This window comes from Saccopteryx leptura, chromosome 3, assembly GCF_036850995.1.
Source record: "Saccopteryx leptura isolate mSacLep1 chromosome 3, mSacLep1_pri_phased_curated, whole genome shotgun sequence".
In the NCBI taxonomy this organism is placed as follows: domain Eukaryota; kingdom Metazoa; phylum Chordata; class Mammalia; order Chiroptera; family Emballonuridae; genus Saccopteryx; species Saccopteryx leptura.
Window position 1 is genome coordinate 46,349,978 of NC_089505.1, and position 14,260 is coordinate 46,364,237.

At 42.0% G+C, this 14,260-nt stretch overlaps 1 protein-coding gene across 4 annotated transcripts in view; it reads right to left on the bottom strand.

Annotated features, from left to right (window-relative positions):
• DSE (dermatan sulfate epimerase) overlaps nt 1–13,073 on the bottom strand; it is a 68,772-nt gene extending 55,699 nt beyond the window's left edge. The window contains exon 1 of one of the 4 annotated variants that reach the window (XM_066373399.1): nt 12,981–13,073. The gene's annotated coding sequence lies outside the window, so the exon portion shown is untranslated. Of the gene's footprint in view, nt 1–11,794; nt 12,053–12,980 lie in introns of those variants that run through there. The other 3 variants (XM_066373398.1, XM_066373400.1, XM_066373396.1) reach the window with 3 other exon arrangements.
• Nucleotides 13,074–14,260: the final 1,187 nt, after the last annotated feature.

Sequence of the window (14,260 nt, forward strand, 5' to 3'; positions counted from 1 at the left end):
AGCATGCACCTGCCACAAACACTCCAACTCAGAGCCTGAAACATAGCCAGATATTTAATGTTTGTGCCTGTGAGCATGCTCAAAGTTGCAAATGTTTAACTTGGGGTCTAGAACCTTTCCCTAGTCTATGTTTCACTGTCTTTAGCATCCTACTCTGGGAGGGTTAGTTCCATTCACTGCATCTCCTAATCTAGACATAATCTCTCCCATATCCATCCAACCATTTCACCCCATCTCTGCCGACGGGCAGATTCCATCTAGCTACTTCTTTTGGTCCAACCTGATGAAATTCTCTTCATCTACGCTTGAGAAAACTGCTTTTATACTAAGTTTAAATTTTTAAAACTTTCTTCTCATGTCTTTTCCTAAATGAATGCAGAGACCAGATAGTCATGTGTCAGGTGATTCCTGAGTTAAATGGGGCAAGGGAGGGAATTAGAGGCCACTGAAGATCCTTCCAGATTAAAGATTTTATGAAGTCATGTTGACTCTTTCCATGACATCTTACCCTCTATTGTGCTCTCCCATAGAGACCAAATTTTATTCTCCCCAGGCCACCAGCAAGACGGAACCAGTCTCTTCATTTCCTGGGGCCATCTAAGTTCTCTTAGAAATTAAAGGAGTGACTCCTGGCACTTTCAACACTTAAAAATCACCACTTGTCTTTGTACTTTTTAAAATCTTCACAAATATTGTTTGGGGACATTTATATAACTTCCACGGTAATTCAGAAACCTCGATCATGTCTGCCCATTCCACCTCAATCCCTAATATATACTTGAGAGGCATCAACTCCTATTTTACCTCACAGATGCATACTCTCTATCCCAGCCAGAACTGTCAACGTCCCAGCATTTCAGTAGTATTTCGTCATTCTCGTGCAAACTTCCTTTTATTTTAGTGGTCTGTGTAACTAGACCATTTCTTCTGTCATCTTCAGAGATGATATAAGCACGTTTTGGGTGGCCCTCATCCCTGATTCCGAAAGAATACTGAGTAATGCACTTACTCATCATCTCAAATTGCCTCCTCAGTAAAATCCTTCCCGTTGATACTTTAGATGTTTCCCTCTTTCCAAAAGCATTCAATTCTTCCTTCATCCCCTGTGACTTTGGGAAAGTGATATATTTCATCCAAATTTAGAAAAGACTGAAATTTACCAGTGCAAGTATAATGTCCCTGAACTAATGTTAATATCTTTATCTCCAATACCAAACAGACAAAAGTCACAGGGTACCCGCTAAAAATAAGAAAGGCAAAAGATCCTTTTGGGAGACAGGGAGCATACAAACATCCCAGGGCCTGCTGTGACCCGTCCATTGCTGTGGCTATTCAGGGAAGGGCTCAGGTCCAGGCAAAGAGGAGACTGGAGACAGAAGAGCCAAGGACAGCTCATTAACTGTTTCTATATAAACTTATAGATTCCTTCTCTTTTCTACCATCCTTTTCGCATATCACAGTCACACTGTGGTGTGCTCAAAAGATCTGACTTTGAGTCTGTTATGGGTTGAATTATGTCCTGCAAAAATTCACATGTTGGAGCCCTAATTCCTAAAACCTCATAAAATGACATTTGGAAACAGGGTGATTGTAGATACAGTCAGTGAAGTAAAAGTCATTTAGAGAAGGATGGGTTCCTAAGCCATTATGATTGGTGTCTTTATAAAAAGGGGAAATTTGAAGACACACACACACACACACACACACACAGGAAGAATGTCATGTGAAGATGAAAGCAGAGATCAGCGTGAAGCATCTACAAATCCAAGAATACCAGAGATAGAAACCACCAGAAACTAAAAGAGGCTTGGGAAAGATATTTTTTCATGGCCTTAGAAGGAACCAACCCTGCTGACAACTTGATTTCAGACTTCTAGCCTACAGAACTGTGAGACAATAAATTTCTGTTGTTTAGGAAACCTAGTTTGAGACATTTTGTTATAACAGCCCTGGCAAACTATACAGAGTCCTAGCTCTACAATTGCCTCATTTCCAAAGCAGGGATTATAATTCTTATTATATCTACACCAAAGGCTGTTCTAAACAACAAATATATATAATGTTTACCAAATACCAGGAACTGTGCTAAGTAGTTTAACTCATTTAATCTTCCCCATAGCCCCACAACATAGATACTAATATCATCTTTTTCTCAGCTGAGGAAACTGAGGCATAGACAGACAGAGTTACCCAAGCTCACACAGCCAGTGAAGGAGCCAAGATATAAACCTAGGCAGTGTGCCAATGCTACCCATGAAATAAATAATGATCTTTGTAAACCATAGAGTTCCTCACAAAGTAAATAAATCACCATCATCATATCACTTTCCTACTCAAGAGCCTGTATTTTCCACTGCAAAATGGACAACTTTCTCCGCCAAGAGTTTCCACAATCTAGTTCTGGCCTACCTTTTCAACATTATCCCTCATTTCTTCTCTACACAGACTCTCTCTTCACCCTCAGCTGCTTATCCTTGCTTGATCACCACTCACATTTCTGTCCTTCCTTTATTCCCCTTGTTACTCTCTTTCACTGGGTTCCCCCTAACTGCTCCACACCCAACCCCATACCTTTCTCAAAGAACACAGCATTCTTTATATGGCCTTCCCTGGCAACTCCATCCAATAGTGGTCTCCCCCTGTTGCTCCATATATGTGTTACTCAATATTTGGGGGGAAATCAGGGATGAGACCAGCCAAGAAGGTGTTTATATCATCTTACAAGATAACAGAAGAAATAATACATGTGCACAAACCACTAAAATAAAAGACAGTAAGTTTGCATGAGAATGACAAGATATTATTGAAATTTATGGACGTTAACACTTCTGGCTGGGCTAGAGAGGAAAGGATGCACTGAGAATGCGTATCCAAACTGGGCTTTAAAAGGGGATCAGTAAGAATAATTAGAGCTTTCACTGTCTCTACTAACTTATGCATTTAATTCTAGTTACAGGCAGACCAACTTATTTGAAAGTCCATGTTCTCTTCCTCCTCACATTTATTGTTTCAGTCCTTTCTGGACCCAAAAGGGATTTGAGGTAGAGCCCACCAACTCAGGCAGAAGCTGCCCGGGGGGCAGGAGTCTTAGTCTTGTCTTTCCTCTACTGTCAAGCACTACTGATTACATGCAATACAAGCCTTCAAAAAATATTTATTGAAAACGATGAAAGAATATACGAGGAAGAGAAGGAAGAAAGGAAAGAGAATGTATGTTATCAAAAGAAACAGGTGAATTTCCATGCTTTTTCTCAGCAGTTCTCCCTGACCTGGCAGCTACTCCATTTTGCTGCTCATTCCTCTTCCTGTGAATCTGCTCTCCTTGCGATGTTGTTCCCCTCCCTTTTTGGCATGAAATCCTGAGACCCAGTTCATTCTCTGCTTCTAGTTGAGTACTCTCTGCTCGTGTAACCCTGACATATTCTTCCTGCCTGCAATTCTACTGCATGCTTTTTGTCTCCGTTCAGCACTTAACTGTTCTCACAAAGACTCACGCTCAGTTATTTCTCCAACCAAATTTTATAGCTCCCCAGGCTGGAAACTATGTCTATTTACTTTGCATGCCTCCCCTCTCCCCCCCAATCCACATATCCCCTCAAACACAGAAGTACCTGGCAAATACTTGCTGAATGACTAAATCCTTTCACTATTTCTATCACTGAAGTATTTCTACTGCTTTCATCTGACTCTCCAGGTTCAAAAGTACATTGGAAAAAGTTATATATCAAAGCATTCATATCTGAGCAACACAGATTTATCTTTTCTAAAACTTGCAATCACTGAACCAAACTTCAGTGGCTTCACCAACAAGAAAAAAAAGGTGTAAGCACACAAAGAAGGATCTGTTATGTAACCACACTAATACTGCTAGCTCATTTCAACTTCTTGAAGCACAAAATTTATCATTTTATGGCTATTTAGTAGAATAAATATTGCCACACATTTCTTCCCCAAGAAAGAGATACTGGAAGTGGTCCAACTTAACCTAAAACTTGCAGGATGAAATTTAACAAGGAGAGGTGAAGTTGAATTTTAAAAGTTCCCAAGTTCCCACAGCAGATACTCAAATACCATTTGTTCATTTGAAATTTATATAGAATTCTATGCAAGTCACAAAAGCCTAAAAATTTTAATGCTGGAAATCTTAGAACCCTATCATAGCATATAGTTAACAGGATGAATAGAATCTGAACAATGTTGTTTTTCTTAGAAAAGAGGTGAATCTTAAAATTTTACACCAGTGTTTAGGAAAGTATAAATTGAACTACTGCACAAAAGTAACGGATCAATTTTTATTTTCCAGTTATCCTGGGTTCTCATGAGAAGTCACAGGGTCTAACCTGTAGATGGTGTACAATAAAGAAAGAACAGGAAAAGAAGAAATCAAGCAAGCTCACAATCAGGGGGCCAGCAAAAAGACACTTACCTAAGATAACTGCAGCCTTTCAGTGCTCTCAAGAATCAGATGAAAAAGGTAATTGTAAAAAGCATTTCAAAATTGCTTTACAACTATGGGCTGTAAAACTAAGGCGAAGCACTTAATTCTACCTGCCAAAGACACTGACTCTGTTGGGCTTAACCTTCTGGCATCCCCCAAGGCCCCTGACCCAATATTGGCTGAGAGTGCATTTTCAAACACCTTTTGCTTGTGTGAACCCTGTTTTAAGATAATTACATCTTAAGTACTGCCTATTTTAATATTGAGAAAAAAATAGAACCACTGGCCTGAAACCATAGAATCAGTTCTACTGGCAATTCAACCGTCCTAAACAAAAATCAAACACAGTTCACATTGTTTCTATAAATATCACTATGATTTTTAACCATAAATACTGCAACCAGAAGTTAGGTATAGGAGAGAAGTTTGCAGACTCTTTCTGACCTCGGCAACATGTATGACCACATGACTGGTGGATGCCCCGAACATTCGTGTGGTCACCTATGCCAGTCTAGTTCTACTACAAAAAATGGAGCAGAGATACGTAAAAAGTACTACTGAAAGCCCAAATAGAACACCAATAGCTTTAAGGCTTTCGAGAATAAAAAAGAAATGTGAAGAAAAGTGGTTTGAGGTAAAAGCAGATTAAGCATAGAGGAGTTTTCAGCTACTGTTATGTGTACTTTTTTTTTTAAACGGAAAGTTAAAGATATCCTATATATGATCAATATTTAACCAGGTAGCCAATATTTTGTACTAATAAAAATTTAAGTAGAAACTATAAAGACAACTTGTATTTTAGACACTAATACTGACCATTTCTTCTATATTCTCAATACAGTTGACCCTGGAACAATGGACACCAAACCCCTACACAGTCGAAAATCTGCATATAACTTCTGACACTCCAAAAACTTAACTACTAACAGCCTAACTGTTGACATAAAGCCATACCGATAACATTAACATAGTTGATTAACACATATTTTGTATATGTATTATATGCTATAGTCTTAAAATAAAGTAAGCTAGAGGGGAAATCTTATTTAAAAATCATAAGGAAAATATATTTACAGTTGCAAAAAAAAATCTGCATATAAGCAGACCCGTACATTTTCAAACCTGTGTTGTTCAAATGTAATTGTAATTAAATAATTTTTAATTTCAAAGATTTCCAAATCCAGGTGATCAGAAGTCATAAAATTAGAACCCCAGGAGACAAATGCTAACATCTCCTCAGAACAACCTCACTTATACCCTTCTAAACAGAGAACTCAAAGGCCTCCATCAAAAATCTCTTCTAAAGGTTAAAATATTCAGAAAAACTTCCCTGTATTTAGCATAAATCCCTCTTGATGCTGGCTGTAAGTAGACTTACTCTCCTTCTTCAGGGAAGATGGAAAGCAGCTGTTCAACATCCCCTTTCGGGCTTTTCTTTCCTGCCAGGCCCATATCCCCCCCCCCCCGCCCCCCCCCCATGGGAGTAGCGTCAACACTGCAGGTGATTCCAAAACCCAGCTGGCCCATGTCTGATTATCCACGGGGTGGGTGAGCCTGGCCCCCTTCGTGCCTCCCGGAATGACATCACTGAACTACAAAGGCCCCAAGAAAAGTTCTTTACCAGAATTTATGAAATCCTAGAAATCCACTGCTTACAATCCGTCCTCAGATATAGTCAAACAACAAAATTAGCACAGTTTCAAGAAGTCTGCAGTCAGAGCTGTGAAGAAGGTAAGCAACCTTGTCCTGCAGCCAGGCCACCCCGGTCTTCACGACTGCTCTACTCCTCGTGTCCGGGTGTTGAGTGCACCTTGGCATGAAACATGTTTAAACTACTTAGTGATTTTTATCATACAATTCTTGAGTTTCTTGTCACTGACACAAACTTCTGGAGGTAAGCTAGCTTTAGAAATGCAATAACTCTTTTAATATTGTAATCTAAGGGATTACTCTAAATGAAAGTTATCAATTTGTAATCTGTTATTTCTGTAAACAAATAATCACTACTAGATTCACAACACCATCTGCAGATCACATTTTACACCAAAATATATATAAGCAACTTAATGTTGTGACCTCCCACTTCAGGAATTGCCAACAAATATCCTCATTTTTCTTGCAATCACCATTAGACTCCAACAGTAAAGTCAGTCTATTGCCTGCCTACTTCATCAATAAAAATATTATAGACCCACAAGCTTGGTGAGCCGATTTCCTTTACAAATCCCTTTTTAGAGTTATGAAATGCTGATTGAACTTTGTTGTGGTATAACATCTGCATGTATTAAATGCCTGTTGCTTAGTAGCGAGGTTTGTTACACATGAGAAAAATACAAAAGCCTTAATTTAATTGACAAATACACATTTACAACTCTATGGAATGTGTGCAATGAATATTTCAAATGAAAATATTTAAATGGCAGCTTTTTTAACTGACTGTGAACCTATTCAATTTCTAGTAAAAGAGCCTGTATGTTAATTTAAACACACACAGGGAATTTTGCTATGATTGTCCAGCTATTTTTCACATTAAATGGGGAGAAAAGAGGCACTATTAATTTTATAAATAATACCAAAAAAATTTTTTTTGCCATGCAGACACATACACTCAGTTGTAAACTCACTCTGACCCAGTCTAAGAAAAGCAGATGAACACAAATAACCTACCATGAATATGTCACATGTGTGTAATTGAGACTTAACTGCATCTATGTCTTTTGTTATATTTTTAAAAAGAGGGCCCCACTTACCTAATAATTATAACTCTCCCAAATATGCATCCCAAATATGCAATGCTAAAATAAGGCATGCTTATTATCATATGTTTATAGCTTCTAAATATTACTAAAGGCAAAATTCTGTTCTTTCAGGAATTGTTTACTAACATTTGATGACAGCACTTACCAAAATCATATTCATAGAATATCCCAAGAAAGCTGACACAAATAAAAATCCAGTGGTAATATCTATGCACATCAAAACTCATAGTGTTATTCTGAATTAAGAACTGAACTACTGTATTCAAGAAAAAACACATGGCCTCAACAATCTTCTCTTTCCAAATTAAAAGCATTCCCTTTTCTTCTTCATGATCTCTAACCATCTCTCCGAACACTCTGCCTCCTGCGGGTTTATACTCTTCTAGGCATTTGAAGGAGGATCTGGAATCTAGTCTCCCAACAGGCTGGAGCTTGCCTAGATGAGCAGAGGAAAGCAACACAGTTGCTAAAGCACCCAAAGACCCGACGCCTGCCAACGAGAGCTGAGTGGTGACCCTAGGGCTCTGCAGAAATAGCAGAGGCCCCACAATGGAATCCTTGTGTGTCATGAGAAGAGATACAGAGTGGAAGAGGAGGGAGCTGTGGGAAGGGGGTCTGTAAGTGCTGGTTTCGAGAAGCCTGAGGAGCCCAGGAGCGTTCTAGGCAGCGGACGAGTATTAAAAGGGATAATACAAAAAGCCATCAATGAAGGCATAAATAAGTGGAATAACAAATTGATGTTTCTCTCTCTATCTCTTCCCCCTCTAAAATCAAGCAATAAAAATAAATTTAAGGGATAATAAACTAGATCTGTAGGAAAATAAAATGCAAGAGTCTTCAATAACATAAATTTGGAGTCATAAAGGGGAAGAGCAGAATTAAACAGTGCAATTTAGGTTAGTCACATATTTAAGATAGGCCACTAATTACTTGCAAGATGATAAACAAATTACTTATTTTCACAGTATTTCTATTTCCCCACCTCTGAAAAGAGAAGACACCTGTTTTACATCACGCTCCATGGCTGAACTACGAAAATACTAGAATTATCTGAAAAATGAAAAAGAACTAGGCAATTTTAAAATGCAAGTATTCATATATGACCTATGGAAACTTTTCCTTTCCTTCAATTGTCTAAATATATAAATTTGTAAAGAACAGTTTATTAATTTTAAGGGCTCCTTTTTAAACCTACCCACAATACTTTGAATTTATCTTTCCAGTTTGATTCTTTTCTGCAACATTTCTCCAACATTAGTGGACACTAAATTTAGGTGGGTCAGAACTTGGGACTACATTTATTTACTAACATACATTAAAAGATTTTCTTTAAAAAGAAAAAAATATTTCAATTAAAATAGTATCCACTTAATGCAAAGTTTTTTTGTTTGTTTGTTTTTTTGTGTGTGTGTGTTTTTCTGAAGTGATAAGCAGGGAGGCAGAGACACAGACACCCACATGGGCCCAACTGGGATCCACCCCGCAGGCCCACCAGGGGGCGATGCTCTGCCCATCTGGGGTCACTGCTTTGTTGCAACTGGAGCCATTCCAGCGCTTGAGGTGGAGGCCATGGAGCCATCCGCAGCGCCCGGGGCCAACTTTGCTCCAATGGAGCCTTGGCTGCGGGAGGAGGAGAGGGAAAGAGAGAAAGAGAGAAAGGAGAAGGGGAAGGGTGCAGAAGCAGATGGGCACTTCTCCTGTGTACCGTGCCCTGGCCAGCAATCGAACCCGGGACATCCAGATGCAGGGCCAACAATCTACCGCTGAGGCAACCAGCCAGGGCCGCAAAGTTTAACTTTTAAAAGGGAATTCTCTAATAGAATTGGGCACTGGAGTTGGTAAGACTTTTTGAAATTTAACCTTTTCTAATTATTGCTATGGCCAAATGGATCAGTGCTCAGGAATCTTCAACTTCAATCTCTACTTCCCATTCTGCCACTAATTCACCATATGCATTTCATGGGAAGATCATCTCTCTTTTTGCTACTCTAGGTTTATACACTTTCAGAAATCCCATGTTGGGCATTGAATCTAGGTTTAGAGAATTTTATTATGTCATCCAAACATCTGTTGGCAATTTGGTGACCTCTTCCCCAAAGAGTTTTATTCTACAGATCACTATCAGAGAAGATAATGTCATTCCAAGATGTGAAAACTGTAAGGCTTTAGTAATAAGAACTGTCCTGTCCTCTGAATGGTCACCTTCTTTCAGAAGGCTGCTGGTCATCGAATCCCGTCAGGTGCCTTTCCCCTCTTTCGTAACAGTCAAGAGCCAGCCCCTCTCAGAAAATGGAATAATATCCACTATGATGCTGACGTTACCTCTACCACAGGTTCAGATCTCCTCAAAGGCCTGCCACACACATATCACAGGATAATAACAATATTACCCTTTTTATTGGGGTGGTGCAAATGATAAGACTATTTACTATATGTATTTAGGATTCAAACATGCCAACAGTTAAGTACGATTCAATTTATGTTGCAACTACAAGATGTTAGCCTTTTATTACTAATTTCTTTACTCCTTTTGGAAACAAAGATTACTGACATATTAAAACCCAAATTTGAATATTTTAATCTTCCTTTATTCCTCTTCAATCACGTGTTGAAATCATAACGCTGAAAGCATTGGGGAAGGCTGGGAGCACCTGTGAAGTTAAGGACTTCACCTCACAGATAGCCACCAGGTCCTCTCAAGCATCACTGAACAGGAAAGAAAACAAATCTCATTGGAAACCTGTATAAAATAAGCTGTAGACTAATTTATAAGTACAAAAGTGGATGCACACAGAAACGTTAGTCATTATGATAACCTCATGTGGCCAACCCAGTGACTCCTTAGGGGGTGTTTTTCCACAGCCAGGCCCCGAACCTCAGAGGGTGGGACTTCCAAGTGTCTACCCAGCAGGACTGGGAAAGTCCTAATAATCCCCTCAGTGGCAAATGCCTGTCTATGTGTTTGTTCTGTTGCAAATTTCTCTTTGTCCATGTCCTTTTATTTTCTTTTTTTTTTTTTTCCGATAATTTCTTTTACTTGGTGACTGTACTATCAATATTTTTGGGAAAATGTAAAAAATGTACTTTGTAGGTCACTGTTTTTATTTAATTAACTACATCAATGAAATTGATCTGACATACACCAATTCATGAAAAATGAGGCTCTCCAAGCTCAAACTCTCAAACTTGGGTTTTCTCCCTTCCTACACTGGCAGCTCCAGGAGAGCTAGGGCAGTTTCTCATATACTTCTAAATGGGTCCTACAGGCCAGCACCGTCTTGTACTTTTTGCTGAACCTACACAGATGGGTGACTAAAAGGATGGAGGTAATAAACTCAATCCTTTCTCCATTTTAACTAGAATACATTTTTATCTACACACTTCATAAGGGGGCTTTTCTGGTGACTTTAAAAGAAAATAGCAGCACACAATAGGCAAATACTCCGATTGGTAATCCCGTATTTTATTTCTTCCATACACTACAAACATTTTTGTGATCTGATTTTAGTATTACGGTCTGAATAGTCTACAAAATATTAAACATCATATTTCATTTCACTGATTATCATTTACTGAGAAATCCAAAAAACTGAGGAAAAGGTATTTAATAGAAGATTAAATTTTAAAGAATACTAAAAAAATGTTTTGAAATTATTTCTAAGTGAGAACGTCCATTCTCAAATTTAACGTAACATTAACTAAACCACGACTTTCTAAACCATGACCAACAAAAAAACTTTTTAAGTAATTTTATTACACGAAGATCCCTAGAAGTGTCATTTCCTGACCGAAGGAATTTCAGGTAAATGAGGTGCACTCCCTGCTTTTAAGCAACGGATTCGGTTTCAACCTTTCATGCCAGCCGGCCTAAGCAGAGGCTGCTGCCTCGATCAAATGAGCAATGAAAATGAGCAAGTTCTCGGGTCACAAACTTAGCTCGGATTCCAGCCGCGACAGATCCTGAGCCCATGTGGCATTGCTTACAGAGCTTCCCAGCCCGTGGGTCCAGCGTCCCCCCACCCGACCCCACCACCACCAGGGGCTGCCTGGAAGTGAGGTTTACCAACAATTTCTCCGAGTGTCGGCGGAGCCTAGCGGCGCTGGAATCCAGTGTCAGGGGGAAGCAGGGACGGGCTTCCCCGGATCCCGGCGGCAGCTCTGGGATCGGAACACGCGACCCCACCAACCCAGTCTGCGGGGAGACACAGGGAAAGGAGGGCGCGACGTTGTGCCACCCAATCGGGCAGAAGGAAGTCAGAGCCCCGCGGGCCGTCCGGGAAATCGCGGCCCCGAAAACGACCTCCAGGATCCTAACGGTGGCCGGGCTCGGCACCGGCGCCCAGGGGTGGGCAGGGACGGACGGCTGGCCCGAGGCTGCCCCGCCGCCGAGGAAGCCCACGACTCACACAACACGCCCCGCGCACCCTCCAGGCACCCGGCCGAGCCGGGCCCGGGCGCGCAGCCCACCGCGCGTGGCTCTCGGCTGGGGACGTGGCTCTTCCCCTGCCGCCCGCCGCCCGCCGCAGCCGGCGGGACACAGCTGCGCGGGCGAACGCTGCAAGCCCCTGCCCGTCCCCTCGCGCGCCCCTCCGCTCACCGCTCCCCGCTCCCCGCCGCGGCTCGGTCCTCTCGGGCGTCGCCTCGCCAGCCTCGGCCCCGGCTCCAGCGTCTCTTCTCGGCCCCCCTCCCTCCAGGGCGCCCGGCGCCCTCGGAGCCAAGTCCTCAGCGCGCCCGCCGCGCCATCGCCGCCGGTGGGCGCCGCGCCCCGGGATGCGCCGCTCCAGCCTCGGGTGGCGCTCCTTCGAGCCGGGCAGACGCGGGCGGGTGGGGTGTGGGCGAAGCCGGAGGAGGGCGGGCCGCGGCGGGCGCCGAGGCTCAGCCGGAGGGAGGAGGAAACCGCAACGTCACCAGAGCCCGCGGAGGCGAGGATGGGGAGGGGGAAACGTGGACCCCCTCCCCCTGCCGGACCCCGGCCCGGTCCCGCCCGGCTTCCCCCTCCTTCCCTCCCGGGACTCGGGGCTCGCGATCTGCCTCGGCCTTCCGCTCCAGTCGGCCCCGACTCCACGCACCCCTGCCTTGCCAGGCCTCTTTGCCTCTAACTTGCTCTAGTAGTTTCTAGTGACCCATACGTTTCGGTTCGACTCTGGAATCGATCCCAACCGAAAGATACTTTTGGAGGCCCAGGGGGAGGAGCTGATGCTTCCAGACAGCCCGGGGAAAAAAATCAAGGAAAACGTGGAGAACCCTACTAGGGGGGCTGATGCCCACTCTCTACTCGCCTTCTCCAAAATAGTTGCTCCTCCTTTTCTCTCGCATTTGGTTTTATTTTCTTCTCAGAGAGAGGGCGGAAAGTCACCTATTTAGAAGCACTTCTTGCTTTAACTGTACTAACAACATCCACTAAATCTAAACCACTGAACCTTGCAAACTGAATGGATTTTAATCATCAAGGGTAAAGAGACCGTAACAGAGCATTCAATGTATGCAGCTCACAAGAGGAAATTCCATTTATCTTATCTCCTGGCCTGGGTGGGTTGGAGGGTGGGGGGAAAGAAGGAGAGCCCTCATCCATCTGAGTTCCACAACCTCTGCAGTTACAACTCCCTTGCATAAGTTCCTTCAGTTCTCTTAAAAGCAGCCACTGCACCGACATGACTCCGGAACAGGCCATCACCTCAGGGCTAACGTTGCCTCTCTCGGTGTTACCATGTAATTAACCTATCAGAGCCAGACAGTACAGGAGTGACATGTTTACCCATTCCTTGGAATTGAAGATGTTTTACCTGAGAGTAGCGCTTCTTTCCATTTGCTTCAAAGTGCTTTGTGTTCTAAAGGGCCACCTCCATCCATTCCTCCGTCCTCAGAGGTTCTCCAGACCTACAGAGAAGTTTCCATTAGGCCACATTAGAAAAATTTGTGGGTGTCTACTTTTATGCTTCTCTTACTCAGAAGTTGCATTTGAAGAGAGGTTCCTTACAAACAGGTCAAGAGGAAGTGGTTTTGGTAAATTTTTGTAATGTTTATTCAGGTAAACCACTGATCTGAATAAACTTCCAGATGTTTTAGAGGTGGCCTGTGGAAGAGAGGAGACGGGGCTCTAGAATTAAGAGCTAGCCTTTAATTCTGGTTTAAATCTTTATTCTGCAATTTTTCTACTAGGGGGCTTAGAAAACTAACTTCAAAGCCTTAGTTTCCTTGGGTATAATACCTTCATAGAATAATCATAGAGAGGATGCAATAAAAATAGCTTATATTTGAGAGTTACTTCTGCCAGGCACTGTGAGAAAGGATTTACATGTATTCAAATATTAGAGATGATTCATGGTGAAAGTGCCTAGCTGTAGTGTGTAACCCACAAGTGTTCATTTCCATTTATACCAAATTTGGAAGAGACTTTAGAAAAAGCGTCTGTTTTGATTTATCTAACCTCTCAACACGTAGTCACCTAGCTCAGTGGTTCTTCAACCTAGAACATCAAATCAGCAGGGGAGCTTTGATAAAATACTTTTTAAGAGAGGCCCCATACCAGACCAATAAATCAGAATCTCTAGGGCTAGAGTTTAAGTATCAGCATTTTAAACACTCTTCCCAGATGATCATAATGTGCAACCAGTATGTTAACTCGTCAAAGGAGGCAGTAGTACCCACTGGCATTTGCTTCTCTATCCCCAGTTTTGCCTTTATTTGACCTGGAAATCAACTACTGAATAACATCTATCTCTTCTGAAGGGTCCCCCATATAGTAGGCCTCAAGGATCTGAAATGTTGCCCTCTGGAACCTTCCAGGATGCAACTAGCCTTGATTCCACAGGGAAATGCTTCAATTTGCCTGGGTACATACCAACTCCATCAGCTTTTTCTCATTCGTTCTGAAAGCCCTTGGAAGGTGGTTTACTTTGCCATCATCCCTCTGAAAATCTGATCCCAAGAATTGAATTCAGGGTTTTACCCAAATAACACACAGTAAAAAAAAGATGTTTAATGGCTTTGTTGTAATTACTGTATGTCTCCAAGTAAATCCTGAGAGCTATTATGGCAGTAATATTATGCTATTGACTGCTGT